This window comes from Psammomys obesus, unplaced genomic scaffold, assembly GCF_907164565.1.
Source record: "Psammomys obesus unplaced genomic scaffold, mPsaObe1.curated_primary_1811, whole genome shotgun sequence".
Taxonomy (NCBI): domain Eukaryota; kingdom Metazoa; phylum Chordata; class Mammalia; order Rodentia; family Muridae; genus Psammomys; species Psammomys obesus.
This window is the reverse complement of record NW_026596046.1, coordinates 29,302,367-29,319,565: the sequence shown is the minus strand read 5'-3', so window position 1 is coordinate 29,319,565 and position 17,199 is coordinate 29,302,367. Positions and strand designations below refer to the sequence as shown.

Here is a 17,199-nt window from a genome sequence, read left to right as displayed (position 1 = left end):
ATAGTTATGACCATGGAACAGTATAATTGCGCTCTTATATTACAATCCTACTGCTCATCAGAGATGTTTCTATCTGTATTCTAAGGTTCAATATATTAAAAACATTAAATGGCATTACCCCCAACAGACATTCCAAATAAGGGATCAGTTAAACCATTTGCTACTGGGAGTTACAATTAGCCCTGCTTCTGTCATCATGATTTTTATGTTGATGCATTTTCATACAGTAAATCTCGCTTCCCAGCCTCCCTGTGTTACCATATACTATAGAGCTACAGCTACACCTACTGCACCAAATTCTGCTTTGATTTTACTTAACTCATATGTACTCAGACAGCCACGTGGCATTTGGCATGTAGAGTCTACTAATCATGTTGTCAATGTCAGAGTATGTGTTTCTTCTACCATCTGTAAAAATGAACAGATTGAATGGGGCTCAGTTATATTAGGAAGCTTTCTAAAGTTGCTGTCTTTGGAACAAAGCTTCTTTTGTTCAAATTAAGCTTCAGTCAACACAGACCCTGATCCTATGAATTTTGCATTAAATGAAAAGATCTGTTAGAACCATGATACCATTATTTCACTGGTTTTGGAAAACACTTGAAAGATCTTATTAATAAAGACCCACCAAAACCCAGACATTTCTAAGAATGGGTATCTATGAAAGGCCTTATTATCCTATGGGTTATATGGATCAAACCAGCCTCCAATTATAGCTTTCCCAAAGACCATTAACTTATCACAATACAAAGGTGTCAGGGTGATAAACATGATGAGCAGAAGTAATCCTCTTACTCCATCCATTCAGCACACATGGACTGAAACTTTCTAGTTTCTGTCTGAAAGTAGTACATGGACCTGGAATATTGACATTCGTGGTGGTTTGAATAAGAATGTCTTCTGTGGGCTCGTATATTTGCATATTTAATTATCAAGGAGTGGTACTATTTGCAAGGGATTAGGAGGAGTCACCTTGTTGGAGAAAGTGTATCACTGGGCTTGTCTTCAGGTTATCAACAGTCCAAATGAGACCCAGTGTCTTTCTGTTCCTACTTCCTGAAGATCCAGATGTAGAATGCTAATCCACTTCTCCAGGACCATGTCCACCTGAATGTTGCCATGCTCTCACCATGATGACAATGGACCAAAACTTTGAAACTGTAAACAAGCATCAATTAAATGCTTTCTTTTACAAGAGTTGCAGTGATCATGATGTCTTTTCATAGCAATAGAACAATGCCATTCAAAGAATAGACAATGCTATTCAAAGAATTAAAAGACATTGTAGTACTTGATAATCACAAGACTGAGAATATGTAGTTCTAGCCCAGCTACTGTCCCCTAAATGTTTACTAGAAGATTTCACACTGAATTTTATTTAGAAAGTATTTGTATTTACTCTGGACCAACTAATTCCTTAACAATTCATCTCACTATAAGAACAAAAAGATGCTACAACTTCAGTGCTGTGTATGTTGCTTCTTTTTCAAATTTAAATTTACTTTTTGAAATTTATTCAATTTACATCCTGAATGTAGCCCCCTCCCTTGTCTCCTCCTGTTCCCATGCTCCCTCCTTCTTACCTCTGTTTCTCAGAAAGGAGAAGCCCTCATCTTCTACCATCTGACCCCAGCCTATCAAGCCTCATTAGGACTGCCTGCATCTTCTTCCTCTGTGGGCTGACAATGCCCCCTCACCCCTCACCCGAAGAAAGTGATCAAAGAGCTCACAACAGAGTTATGTCAGAGACAGCTCCTGCTCCCCTTACTAGGGAACCCACATGGAGCATGAGCCGCCAAAGGGCTACATCTGAACAAGGGTTCTAGGTACTCTCCATGCGTCAGTCTCTGCAGGAGACTGGGACCAGATTTCTTCGCTCTGTTCTACTTGTGGAATTCCTGTCCATCCTGGTTTCTTCTATTCCTTTACTGTTTCCTACTGCTCCCTACTCTCCACCCAAAGTTCAGTTGTGAGTCTTAGCATCTACTTCGATCCCCTACTGGGTGCAGTATTTCAGAAGACATTTATGGTAGGCTTCCATCCAGTTCCCTCTCTTCAGTCTCTTCCAGTGTCTTTTCTATTTTTCCTTCTGAATGAGAATTAAGCACCCTCCTTTGGATCCTCCTTGTTGCTTAACTTCTTTAGGTCTGTGGTAGTAGTATGGTTATCCTGTATTATATGGCTAATATCCACTTACAAGTGGGTATATTCCATGCATGCCTTTCTGATTCTGGGTTATCTCACTCAGGATGTTCTTTTCTAGTTCCAACCATTTCCCTGCAAATTTAATGATTTTCTTGTTTTTAATTCCTGAGTATTATTCCATTGTGTCAATGTGCCACAGTTTTTGTATTCATTCTTCAATTGAGGGACACCTAGGTTGGTTCCAGATTCTTGCTATTAATAATAAAGCTGCTATGAGCATACTTGAGCAAATGCCCTTGTTGTTTGGTGGGACATCTTTCAGGTTATATGACCAGGAGCGGTATACCTGGATCTTGAGGTTATTGTATTCCCAATTGTCAGAGAGAGTGATTTCCTGAGGAATTGTACAAGTGTGCACTCCCACCAGCAGTGAAGGAGGGTTCCCCTTTCTCCACATTTTTCAGCATGTGTTGTCACTTGAGGTTTTGATCTTAGCTATTCTAATGGATGTAAGATGGAATCTCAGAGTTGTTTTGATTTGCATGTCACTGATGACTAAGGAGGTTGAACAATTCTTTAAATGTTTCTCCACCATTCGATATTCCTCTGTTGACAATTCTCTGTTTAATTCTGTACCCCATTTATAATTGCATAATTTGGTTTGTGGGAGTTTAATTTCTTGAATTCTTTAAATATTTCAGATATTAGCCCTCTGTTGGATATAGGGTTGGTGAAAATCTTTTCCTATTCTATAGGCTGTCGTTCTGTTCTGTTCACAGCGTCCTTTGCTTTACAGAAGCTTTTCAGTTTCATGAGGTCCCATTTATTGGTTGTTGCTCTTAGAGCCTGTGCTGTTGGTGTTCTGTTATCTCCTATGCCAATGAGATCAAGACTCTTTCTCATTTTTCTTCTAACAGGTATAGGGTGTCTGATTTAATGTTGAGGTCTCTGATCCACTTTGACTTTATCTAAGTGTAGGCTTAAAAATATGAATCTATTTGCATTTTTCTACATGTAGACATCCAGTTAGACCAGCACCATTTGGTTGAAGATGTTGTCATTTTTCCATTGTATGGTTTTGGTTCCTTTGTCAAAAGTCAAGTGTCTGTAGGTGTGTGGTTTAGTTCTGGATCTTCAACTCAATTCCACTGAACCACCAATCTGTGTCTATGCTAGCAGCATATAGTTTTAATTACTGTTGCTCTATAGTACAGCTTGAGATCTGAGATGATGCTACGTTCTGAAGATCTTTTATTGTACACAGTTGTTTTAGATATTCTGGGTTTTTGTTTTTCTGTATGAAGTTGGGAATTGTTCTTTCAAAGTCCTTAAAGAATTGTGTTGGTATTTTGATGGGGATTGCACTGAATATGTAGATTGCTTTTGGTAAGGTGGCCATTTTTACTATGTTTATCCTACCGATCCATGAGCATGGGAGATCTTTCCATCTTCTGGTATCTTTTTCAATTTCTTTCTTCAGAGTCTTGAAGGTTTTGTTTGTTTGTTTGTTTGTTTGTTTGTTTTTCATACAAGTCTTCCACTTGCTTGGCTATGGTAACACAAGATACTTTACAGCTTTTCGTGGCTACTGTAAAGGGTGTTGTTTCCCTAATTTCTTTCTCAGCCCTTTTGTCTTTTGTATACAGGAGAGCTACTGATTTTTTTTTTTGAGTTAATTTTGTATCCAGCCACCTTGCTGAATGTGTTTATCAGCTGTAGGAGTGCCCCAGTAGAATTTTGGGGCCACTTATATATACTGTTATATCATTGGAAATATGGTGTTTTGCTCCTTAAAACAGGTGAACTTCCCCACATTTTAAGTCTCTTGACTTTAGGAAGCTTCTTCCATTTATTGAATTCATAGTAATTCTAATGAATTCCCTAGTTCACATAATTCTAAGCTTAACCAACAAAAGACCATGTAGTATCTTAGTGTTACTCAGCATATTCTGACAAATCAAAAGAGGAATGTCTAGTCAACTCTGAGTGTATAATCTGTGGTTCTAAATCCTTAACTCAAAGTACATTTTTAAAAACCTTATATAAATCCATTTTCTTTTGTTTTTAATTGCAAATTTTGTAGTTTATCTTCGTGAAATAAGTGTACCACATGCGTGACTAGGGTTTGCAGAAGTCAGCAGAGTGCATTGAATTGTAGAAGGTTGTAAGACACCATATAGATTCTAGGAACTGTACATGGGTCCTCTGCAAGAGCAACAATTGCTTTTCATTGAACTATGTCTCCAGGCTTGAAATCAAATTTCAAATATAATGTATACAAACTCTTGAGTAAGAAATTATATGTAGCAATCTATCCTAACCCACCATGTATTATAATTAGCCTTCTTATACATTCTTAACTTAGTTATTTTTTTAGATATTACATAAATGTTCCTTCTATGTAATATGCATCTAAAATAGGTTTACACTCACACTACTTGATATTTCCTAATAATCTGCATTTAACATTCTTTGTGCTGTATTTTCTATTTATAGTCAGTTTACATAAAACAACAGCTGTTTTAGAAAAATGACTGCTGAGAAAGAATAGGGCATAAACTCGGCAACTATGGGTGTTTCCTGATGAGATAAATATATTTAACTGAAAGAAAGACTGCATGTTGGACGTGAATAGAAAAACAGCTATGAATGTGCTTCTCGTTCAAAGGAACCAGATTTCAGAAGTGATTAGACGACTCTTTCCATCTGCAGTTTTATTGCTTGTAAAATGCCAGGGTTCTATGCTTTCTGCACCATACATATAGCATGCTAATACATAAATTCAGAGCAAAAAAGTTGGAACTCAAGACACAATAATATCTAAATTTTATAATAAATTATCAAATATTATTCATTGTAATTTCATTTTATCTAGCGCTTGTCTCTTGTATTTCACTGGCTTTAGATTTGGCATAGGAGACTTGTTATGCAAAACCAAGAGAATTACTCAGATATAGGGTACTGTTTGCATTATTATGAGCCTAGGTTCAATGCTAAGAACTGACTAAAATAAAATAAGCGGTTACAATCTATACGTTCTTTTATTTCAAAAAAAATGGCTTTTGTATATCCAAAATCTACTCAACTATACAAGGACGTTTGCTCAATCATGTTCCTAGTAGCTCTATTCATAATAGCCAGAATCTGGAAAAAACCTAATGTTTCTCAACTGAAGAATGGACACAAAAAGTGTGGTTCATTTACACAATGGAATACTACTCAAGGAAATCATGAAATTTGTAGGCAAAAGGTGGGAACTAGAAACGATCATCTTGAGTGAGGTATCCCAGAAGCAGAAAGACAAACATGGTATATACTCACTTATAAGTGGTTATTAGACATGTAATATAGGATAAACATACTAAAATATGTACTCCTAAAGAAGCTAAACAACAAGGAAGACCCTAGGGAAGATTTTCAATCCTTATTCAGAAAGGCAAATGTGACAGACATCCGAAGCAGGAGAAAACAGGGAACAGGACAGGAGCCTACCACAGAGGGCCTCTGAAAGACTCTACAGAGGCTGAGGCTGAGACTCATAGCCAAACTATGGGCAGAAGGCATGAAACTTTATGAAAGAAGGAGGATATAGAAAAACCTGGAGGAGCCATGAGCTCCAAAAGTCTACAAACAGAACCAAAAAAAAAAAATTGGGTCTGAGGGTCCTACAGAAACTGATAGCCTTTCCAAGGACCATGCATGAAGAGGACCAAAAACCCCTGCTCAGATATAGCTCATAGATGTAGCCCAGAGATGTAGCCCACGTGCAGTCCCTAGTAAGGGGAGCAGGGGCTGTCTCTGCTCTCAGTGGCCAGCTTTCTGATCACCTCCCCTTGTCAGGTCACAGAGGAAGACAATGCAGACAGTCCTAATGAGACCTGATAGGCTAGGGTAAGATAAAATGGGAGGAGGACCTCACCTATCAGTGGACTACTGGAGGGGCATAGTGCGAGAAGAGGGAAAGAGGGTGTGATTGGGAGGAGATGAGGGACAGGCCACAGCCAGGACACAAAGTAGATAAAGTGTAATAAATAATAATAACAATTTTTAAAAATGGCATTGATACTGGGTGCTCTTCAGAGTATACTGTGGACATGTGCTTACATTAAGTTGCCCAGTAAAACAGTATATACTGAGCTCTGAAATAAAGCATTAGTTTTTTCTTAATTTGTTTGTGTTCTAAATGATTAAAATCCAAGCTATAAAATAATCTTAGACATTGTTAACCATACAAAACTAATTTTATATATGTTTGCAATGCATAGAAAGTTTGCTGTTCAGTCTTCTAAATATTTATTTAAATGTCATTAAAGGTATTTTCTGTTTGTTCCTTGAGGACATCACTGGCAACTATTTGAAGAAATACACAAATGCAGTGCATATATTATTAAATGTTATATTATTTATGAATTATATGCCTCAAGTGTAATGTATAAATGTTTATATTAAAATATTACATACTTAAAATTTGATTTCCTTTCAATTTTGCTTATGGTAATATAAAAGTAGCTGTATTTTCCAGGGTTCTCTAAAGGAACAGAACTAATTAAAGAATGTGTGTGTGTGTGTGTGTGTGTGTGTGTGTGTGTGTGTGTGTGTGATTTAAGAGGCTTACATCTGTGTTCCAGCTAGTCCAAAAATGGCCTTGTACCAACAGTAAGTCCAAGAATCCAGTATTTGTTCAGTCCATGGGACTGGATGTCTGATCTGGTCTTCAGTATACGGTGGATTCCAAAAGAAGTTGGCTCAAATGCCAGTGAAGGAATGACTTTGCCATTGTGAATTACAGGAAGCAGCCAAAAAAAAAAAACAAATGTTTACTTCATTCACATCTTTTGTATCGGCTGCCCCAGAGGTGTTCTGTGTTTAGAGTAGGTCTTTCCAGTTCAAATGATTTACTTAAGAAAATACCTCGTAAGTGTACCTAGCCACTATATTCCATATGTAGTCAAGTTGACAGCCAACAATTACTATCACAGTGTGTATGCTTTATAATGAAATCAGTTCCCATACCTATAGTTCTGCTTATACTGGAAAAGAACCTCCAAGCATTCTATAATCACAGTGCATTCAGCAAAGCACTCAGCATTTACAGAGTTTGATTTTTCATTGGCTGAAAGACTTCTGCTGCTAGAACTTTTAACGTGTTATTTTGAGAAACATTGCTTTGTGTTATCTCTGTATTACAGAATCCAAAAAATGGGCATGTCAGGATAAATGATGGGTCTTCTTGAAAATTTGACAATAAATGAAACTTTCCTCTGAACTTCTCACAATCTTGAAACATAAGTGAATTTTAGCTTCCTATTCAAAGTGTCGTTTTTTTTATCAATATCCTTTCCCCAAATTTCTCAAAGATATCCATTTATTTTAAGAAAAAAAAATATGGTACTCAAAAAAACAGAAAGGAAAGTAATATTTTTTCTAGTTTTTCCACAGTCTCAAATAAACTTACAAAGTAAGTAAAAATATTATTTCTGCTTTTCAGGTATATCTTCAATAGATAAACTCAAGAATTATTTCAAATCAGATTGTCATGCCCATTCCCTCCTTTTTAGGGGTGTTAACCAAAGCCATAAATCTTGCCATTAGTGACTCTGAGTACCTTGTTATACTTGATACTTCTTCATTGTGCTAATATTTGTTAATACTCAAGAGAAAAGAAATTATTGTCAAAAATTATGAACAATAATTTTATTGTAATGTGAGTATGTACTTTAGGTAGTACCACAGATTTACATAAAAGAAATGAAGATCTAGGAATAGATCTTATTTAATGACAGATTATAAAATAAAGTCTATGTCTTTTGACACCCAAGATTCTGGTATTTCTTACCAAACATACTGATATGATGAATATTTAAAATAATTTACCTTTGGAGATTTGAAGGAAAAACTCAAAGAAGAGAGAATAAGTGAAGAATAAGTGAATGGATATTAATACACTAGCATTTTCCAGATGGCCATGCAACAAGCCAAGAAAGATTATTGATTTTAAAAGGGTCATTTGTGCCTTAAGAATTATGCTTTCAGAAATGATATAACCTCATCCATGAGAATCTAGAATGTACCCTTTCATGACATTTCAAGAATCTCTAGGATAAGGTTGGCTACGCTCCTAAACCCGGTCCCCCAACTACTGCACACAGACTCTGCTACAAAGCATTCTATGTTCCTCTAGCATTCCTTTTGTTTCTAATTTAAATTCATTTTTATTTATTCACTTTACATACTGATCATAGCCCCCTCCCTCATCTCCCCCAAATCCACTCTCTGTCCCTCTTCTTTCCATCCCCCTCTCCTAGTCCTCAGAAAGGGGGTGGGGGACTCCTCCCCTATCAATTCCGGCCTGTCAAGTCTCATCAAGACTGCCTGCACCCTTTTCCTCTGTGGCATTGCAAGGCAGCTCAGTCAGAGGAGAGTTCTGGGTTGCAAAAATGTATAACCAATTACTGCTTCAATTATTGTAAACTTTCTGTCTTGCATATAAATAAACATCTATATCTTAACAAATCTTGTAAATAAGCATGTAACTTTAGATATAAATCTGCTTACTAGGAATGTGTTAAATTATTAATATAAATATAGTATACCTTATCAATCAGTACTTACCCCATACTGGACTGTCAATAAATTAATAACAGAAAGGGGTACAAATAAAACTCACTGACACTGTCAAAAAAAATATGCTTCCATTTAAAAAAAAAAAAAGGAATGCCAAGGTTGGAGGTGCACACCTTTAATTCCAGAGGAGGCAGCATCTAGCAGATCTCTATTGACTTGGAGGCCAGACTTGTCAACAAAGCAAGCCCAGTACAGCCAAGGATAGATAGGAAAACCCTGTCTCAAAAAACACAGAAACAAACAAACAGAAAAAGAAAGAAAAGAAATATATATCTTGTTCTGTTGCTCTGCTTGTGGAGTTCCCGTCCCCTCCAGCTCTTACTATTTCCCACTTCTTACATAAAATTCCATTCACTCTGTCCATCAGTTGTCCATCAGGCTCAGCATCTGCTTTGACAGTCTATACTGCAGAAGCTTTCAGAGGCCCTATAATTTGAACACAGGGAACTTCCCAGAGACTCATACTCCAACCAAGGACTATTCGTGGAGATGACCTGGAACCCCTGCACAGGTGTAGCCCATGGCAGTTCAGTGTACAAGTGGGTTACATAGTAATGGGAAGAGGGACTGCCTCTGACATAATCTGATTGGCCTGCTCATTGATCACTTCCCCCTGAGGGGGGAGCAGCCTTACCAGGCCACAGTAGAGGACAATGCAGCCACTGTTGATGAGAACTGATAGACTAAGATCAGAAAGAAGAGGAGAACCTCCCCTATCAGTGGACTTGGAGAGTGGCATGCATGCAGAAAGGGGAGGGAGGGTGGGATCGTCAGGGGACGAGGGAGGGGCTTATGGGGGGATACAAAATGAATAAAGTGTAATTAATAAAAAAAAAGAAAAAAAGAAAAAAAAGAAATATATAAAACAAAAAGAGCACATATACATTTCAATACTAATTAGTAAACACACAATTTTTTGTTTTAGTTTGTAAGATCAGGCATATACCCTTATAAAACAGGAATAATGTTTTATCTTACTGTAGAAGATAAGATAGCTCAGAGAAGCCTAATGATCTGATTTTGATTCCTAGAACCCGCATGGGAAAAAGATAACTGATTTCTAAAAGTGGTCCCTTGACCTCCATATTCATGTGTATGCACATAAATAAGTACGTAAAGAAGTAAAGAAATAAATATTTAAGACATTAAAAAATTGTTTTTATTTATTACATTTTTATTCATTTTGTATCCCAGCTGTAGTGGGATCCCTCAACCCCTCCCAAACCTTCCCTTTCTCCCTCTTCTCTCCCCACACTCCTGCTCCTCCACTAGTCCACTGATAGGGGAGGTCCTCCTTCCCTTCCATCTGACCCTAGCCTATCAGGTCTCATCAGGACTGGCTGCATTGTCTTCCTCTGTGGCCTGGGAAGGCTGCCACCTACTCAGGGAGAGGTGATCAAAGAGCCAGCTGCTGAGTTCATGTCAGAGACAGTCCCTGTTCACCTAACTAGAAAACCCACTTGGACACTGAGCTTCTATGGGGTACTTCTGTACAGGAGTTCTATGTTATCTCCATGGATGGTACTTGGTTGGAGTATCAGTCTCAGAAAAGACCCCTGTGCTCAGATTTTTTGGTTCTGTTGCTCTCCTTGTAGAGATCTTGCCCCCTCCAGGCCTTTCTATCTTCTCCCTACTTTCATAAGATTTTCTGCACTCTGCCCAAAGTTTGGCTATGAGTCTCAGCATCTGCCTTGATACCCCGCTGAGTAGAGTCTTTCAGAGGCCCTCTGTGGTAGACTCCTGTCACATTTTCTGTTTTATTCTTCTGTTGTCTATCCCATTTGCCTTCCTGAATGAGGATTAAGCATACACACTAAACCTTTTAGAAGAAAAAAATGGGGATGAGCCTTGAACTCATTGACACAGGAAATATCTTCCTGAAGAGAATGCCAACAGCACAGGCTCTAAGATCAACAAACAATAAATAGGACCTCATGAAAGTGAAAAGCTTCTGTAAGGAAAAGTATAATGTCATCAGAACAAAACAGCAGCCTATAGACTAGAAAGGATCTTTACCAACCCTATATCTGACAGAATGCTAATATCCAGCATATATAAAGAACTCAAGAAGTTAAACAGCAACAAACCAAGTAATCCAATTAAAAATTGGTTACAGAGATAAACAGACAATTCTCAACAGAGGAATATCAAGTGGCAGAGAAACATTTAAAGAAATGCTCAGCATCCTTAGTCATCAGGGAAATGCAAATCAAAACGACCCTGAGATTTCACCTTACAACCATCAGAATGGCCAAGATCAAAAACTCAAGGGACAACACATGGTGAAGAAAGGAGAACCTTCCCCATTGCTGGTGGGAATATAAACTTGTACAACCACTTTGGAAATCAATCTGGTGCTTTCTCAGACAATTAGGAATAGTGCTTCCTCAAGATCCAGCTATAGCACTCCTAGGCAGATATCCAAAATATGTTCATGTTATACAATAAGGACATTTGTTCAACAATGTTCATAGCAGATTTATTTGTTATAGGATCTGGAAACAACCCAGATATGCCTCAACTGAGGAATGGATTCAGAAATTGTGATACATTTACACAATGGAATTACTATTCAAGAAAATCATGAAATTTGCAGGCAAATGGTAGAAACTAGAAAATATCATCCTGAGTGTGGTATCCCAGAAGCAGAAAAATTATGTTTTCAACTTAAAATCTCTTTGCTGAGTCCTAGAGCTGCTCATGGCAGGGGTAGGAACTTGGGCGGGCACAGTGGTGATAGAGCTGTGAGCCTGGTCGCCCTGGGCTGAGCCACATTTCCACCATCCTAATCTTTGACCCCTGTCTCTCACCCTGAGGCTGCACGGGTGCATCCACCCAGGTCCCCACGATGGCAAATTATTTCCTGGGCTGGGGTGCTCAAAAGTCCCTGCCTTCTGGCAATGGTACCGGAATCCCTACAGCAAACATGTCTTAAGGGAAGTTATAGTGCACCAGGAGTTGACCCCTGACCAGAAGCTTCTGTCCCAGAGACTTCTTACCAAGAACAACAGGATGCCACCTTGGCCAAAGCGGCCGTTTCCATCTCCATTGCTCACTCACTGCACACCCTGGAGGACTCTTTTGCAGACCCACAGAATCAGACCATGACCACCTTCACCTGGAACCTCAACCACACCCAGCTGATGGTAGTAGAGGAACGATGTGTTTACTCTGTGAACTCTGACCGTAGCGGCTGGGACAAAATCCATCAGGAAGCCTGGGTCTCCTCTAGGTCATTTGATGTTTCAAGAATTGTCAAGGAATTTGACCTTGCCTAGTTCAAAAGCAATGTGTCCAAGGCCGTGAAGGGCTTTGAGGACACTTTGGCCAAACTCCATGGTGAGGTCCCTTCCCAAACACTTGTTGAGACAGAAAAAGAGGCCTAAAGAGAAAGCAAAGCAGACAGCAGTTACAGAAAAGGCCAAGAATGTGGCCAACAAGTCCTTCATCAAACAGCAGCAACAGCTTTTATGGTTTGCATGCTCTCCCTTCTTCCCAGTGTACTTGATTATTACAAACAGACCTGCAGTCCTCTCTGCAGTCTGAGTGGTGGGTGAGGATGCTGGCATGGTCAGCATGTGCAGGACACCCGGCTCAGTGTCCACTGGGCAGAGAGCTGTAGTGACTTGTCCGAGGTCACAAGCAGGAGATGCGGTAATACATGATAGACGTTATCCTGCACGAGGGCAGGGCTCCTTGTTTTATTCTCTGGTGTGTCCCAAGTACTCTGAACAATGTTTGGCACATAACAGGCACTCAATAAACATGACTTGATTGCCCCCCCCCCAAAAAAAAATCTCCGCAGGATTTAATGGATATCTCATACATCCCTGCCAAATGTAATGTTTATATACTTCCTAAGTCTCAGTTCAGGGAAGTCATTGAATGTGACAGGACTTAGAGAATTGTATTGACAGACTGTTCCTAAACTAAATTACTCAGCTGCACCAGCCCTAATCAATTAAGTGCCTCACCATGACACATGTTCTGAATGTGATCCTCTACAAGGAAGGTTGTGCTCCTTTTTCTTCTCAATTAGCAGTTTCTGTGCTTTCCATGTACTGTCCTGAGCCATAACCAATATGCCTAAAATTGCTCATAATAACTATGCCTTACACTTATATAGTAACTGCCATTTTTAAGAGACTTTTATATTTATAAGCTCATTTCAGGCCCAAATTCAGTTACTTCAAAAGGACAATAAACCTGGGAAACCATACTTATAAGGCATGTCATACAGACCTGAGTTTTAGTCACAAGTTTGTTTTCTGTTTTTTTGTTTGTTTGTTTGTTTGTTTGTTTTTTGTTTTTTTTTTAAGTTGCTGCATAACACATGAACTTCAAAGCCTAAGTGATTTCTCTTAAGGCTCCCAGAACAGAAATGGTCAGAATAGGGAGGCCTTAGGCCCTAGATTTCAGACCTACTACTATAAGCAAGGATTTAACTTTTGAAAGCTGTGTCATTAGAGGCATAATTTAGAAATTATGTTTTAAATATATCAGGACCTGCAATAGCTGCTCTAGCCCCTTTAACTATTTGGCATGTATCTACAAATTCTTATGATGCAAGAGAAAGCACAGGGAAAAGATACACTCCAGTAGTTCTGTTTCTAACTTGTACCAGTGAGAAGCTTCATTAGGCTTGAACCTATTAGTATAAGGTTATTTTTTTAATTTTTATTAATTACACTTTATTTACTTTCTATCCCCCAAAAATCCCTCCCCCTCCCCTCCAAATCCAAACTTCCTCTCCCTTCTATATGCATTCCCCTCCCCAAATCCACTGATAGGGGAGGTCTTCCTCTTCTTCCTTCTGATCCTAGTCTATCAGATCTCATCAGGAGTGGCTACATTGTCTTCCTCTGTCACCTGGTAAGGCTGCTCCCCCATCAGGGTGAGGTGATCAAAAGCAGGCCAATCAGCTCATGTCAGAGGCAGTCCCTCTTCCCATTACTATGGAACCCACTTGGACACTGAACTGCCATGGGCTACATCTGTGCAGGGGTTTTAGGTTATCTCCATGCATGGTACTTGGTTGGAGTATGAGTCTCAGGAAACACCCCTGTGCTCAGAATTTTTGGTTCTGTTGCAATCCTTGTGGAGATCCTGTCCTCTCCAGATCTTACTATTTCCCACTTCTTTCATAAGATTTCATGCACTTTGCCCAATAGTTGGCCATAAGTCTCAGGATCTGCTTTGATAGTCTGCAGGACAGAGCCTTTCAGAGGCCCTCCATGGCAGGCTCCTAAATTGTCTCCTGTTTTCTTCTTCCTCTGATGTCCATCCTCTTTGCCTTTTGGGATGGGGATTGAGCATTTTAGCCAGAGCCCTCCCTCTTGATTAGTTTCTTTAGTGTACAGATTTTAGTAAGTTTATCCTATATTATATGTCTATATGAGTGAGTATATACCTTGTGTGTCTTTCTGCTTCTGGGATAGCTCACTCAGGATGATCTTTTCCAGTTCCCACCATTTACCTGCAAATTTCATGATTTCCTTGTTTTTTATTGCTGAGTAATATTCTGTTGTGTAGATGTATCACAATTTCTGCATCCATTCTTCAGTTGAGGGGCATCTGGGTTTTTTTCCAGCTTCTGGCTATTACAAATAAAGCTTCTACAAACATGGTTGAGCAAATGTCCTTATTGTGTACTTGAGTCTTTTTTAGATATATGCCTAGGAGTGGTATAGCTTGATCCTGAGGAAGTGCCAGATTGATTTCCAGAGTATTTGTCCAAGTTTACATTCCCACCAGCAGTGGAGGAGTGTTCCTCTTTCTCTACAACCTCTCCAGCATGTGTTGTCACTTGAGTTTTTGATCTTGGCCATTCTGATGGGTGTAAGGTGAAATCTCACGGTCGTTTTGATTTCCATTTCCCTGATGGCTAATGACGTTGAGCATTTCTTTAAGTGTTTCTCTGCCATTCTATATTCCTCTATCGAGAATTCTCTGTTTAGCTCTGTTCCCCCATTTTTTAATTGGATTACTTGATTTGTTGCTTTTCAACTTCTTTAGTTTTTTATATATATTGGCTATTAGCCCTCTGTCAGATAGAGTTGGTAAAGATTCTTTTCCCAATCTGTAGGCATTTGTTTTGTTTTGATGACAGTGTCCTTTGCTTTACAGAAGCTTTTCAGTTTCATGAGGTCCCATTTATTGATTGTTGCTCTTAGAGCCTGTGCTGTTGGTGTTCTGTTCAGGAAGTTATCTCCTGTAGCAATGAGTTCACGGCTCTTCCTCACTTTTACTTCTAACTGATTTAATGTGTCTGGTTTTATGTTGAGGTCTTTGATCCACTTGGACTTTAGTTTTGTCCAGGTGATAAGCATAGATCTATTTGCATTTTTCTACATGTAGATATCCAGTTAGACAAGCACCATTTGTTGAAGATGCTATCTTTTTTTCCATTGTATGATTTTGGCTTCTTACAAATGTGGCCAGCACTGTCGACCCAGAAGCAACAGAGATTTCTTTAGAGACTGCCTTTTCTCAAACACGAGTGTGGTGACCTTCCTAGAAGCTGTAGTCCCATGCTACCCAATAATAAACTGGAGGAGCTGCCTTGAAAATCTGGCCACATCAGTCTTCCAGATGCCTATGGCTCTGGTCAGCACATTGGCAGAACCCCCAGCTGAGCTCAGCCAAAGTATAAAGAGAATAGTCTGTTACTGGCTCAAAATTGCCAAATTTTGAGGTTTGTACACACACATATGCGTATACATACACACATACATAAACATCATCTACGTGTGTGTGTGTGTGTATACAGAGAGAGAGGTGACAAAGAAGTGACACAATACTTCCTTATCAGGTAAATGCAAAAACAAAACAAAACAAAATAAAATTTAATGCCCATATGCCCCTTTGAAATTCCAAGAACTAAGGGTGGTGTGTCCTAATATCCTTAGCCCAGATTCCCTACATATGTATAATGTACAATGAACCTCCATTCTGTAGACTATTCTCTGTAAAGAGTAGCTTTCCTCCACTAAAAATGAAAAACGTCTGAGCTTATAACTTATCCAAACCATTTATTAATTATGAAATCTGATTAAGCTAGTTAACATGCTTGAGGCTCACATGTCAATTTTCTTTTACAGAATGCATATATCACAAACCAAATTTAAAAGAGTATACTTCTGAGAATTGGAACGATTTAGTTTATTCCATAGTGTTAAATGTTACTATTATTAACAGATAGAGGGTGGTTTGTCTTGTTAGTTCCAAGAAATAATCTTTGTCTTTTTTGCAAGCAGTAAGGATGATAAACACATACTTTTGGCTCATCTAGTTAAAATGGAAAGCTTTACATTTTGAAGCAATGTATTTAGCTACAAAGATAAATACTCTCTGGAAATCCACATTGCATGAACTAGAACCTAAATGAATTTAAAGACACAATGTCGTCCATGTGTACTCCCTCTATGATAACACAGGATGTCCCCGTGGGAGAGAGTAGTTGATGAAAGTAAAGTGGGTCTTATTTCCTTAGGACCAGGGAGATGAGTTTGTTGTCTGGGTAGGCAGGTGCCTATGCAGTCAGTTCTGTGAGTACTGTTCCACTCAGGCAAACCTTTGGTGATAGTTCTAGTTTATTAGTTGTGGTTTCCATAGAGTACTGACAAACAGTACAACCTTTCGCTTTTCTCCCCAAATAAATATAGATTCCAGTTTTGATGTAGTACCCTTGGGATGAGGAAAACAAAACAAAACAAAAGTTTAATAGAATCATGAAAGGCACATGAATGTAGCTACATAGTTTGTGACTGCTATGTCTATTTGTTTCTTGAAACATTAGTAAAAATGGCAGATGCCTCTACCCAGCTACCTTTCAGCTTCTAGTCCTAGTGATGGAAGTGAAATAGTCTCTTCAGGCAATACAAAATCATGGCAAGGAATTTTCCTGTGAAACCATCCTACCTGGTTTCACATCAAAGCCTGCCAATTACCTCCTGTAAGCACAAGGATATTCGTGCTCCCAACATGATGTGACCAGAAAATTTTTTCAGACTAGTCTCGATTTTTCATCTTTATCATTAGGAAGTGATGATACTATCTGGTGCTTCATAGGATTAACAGCAGGATAAATATAAAAAAATATGTAAAAATATTTAATCAATACAGAGGCAGCCTGGGCCCATAATTGAAGTGATTATAGACTTCTGCTGTGCGGGAGTCCTCGCTCCTTCAAAGGTTCCTCCTGCCTTCCCACTGTCTGTAAAATCAAGTCCAGAATTGTATCCTTGTGTTCCTCTACAGGAGTGCTTCTCAATCTTTACTGTACATAGAGATCTCCAAGGGGGCTCTTATTAAAATGCAGATTCTGATGAAGCAAACTCAGTAGGCCCTGCATTTGTGCATGACCAATAAGTACCCAGGTGGGGCCAATGTTCTTTGCACATAGAATCTATGTGAGTGTAAGGCTGCAGT

The 17,199-nt window shown here is 38.8% G+C and overlaps 1 pseudogene; it reads left to right on the top strand.

Annotated features, from left to right (window-relative positions):
• Window positions 1-12,315, top strand: part of LOC129688439 (PRELI domain-containing protein 1, mitochondrial-like) — a 48,277-nt pseudogene extending 35,962 nt beyond the window's left edge.
• The last annotated feature ends 4,884 nt before the right edge of the window (window positions 12,316-17,199 follow it).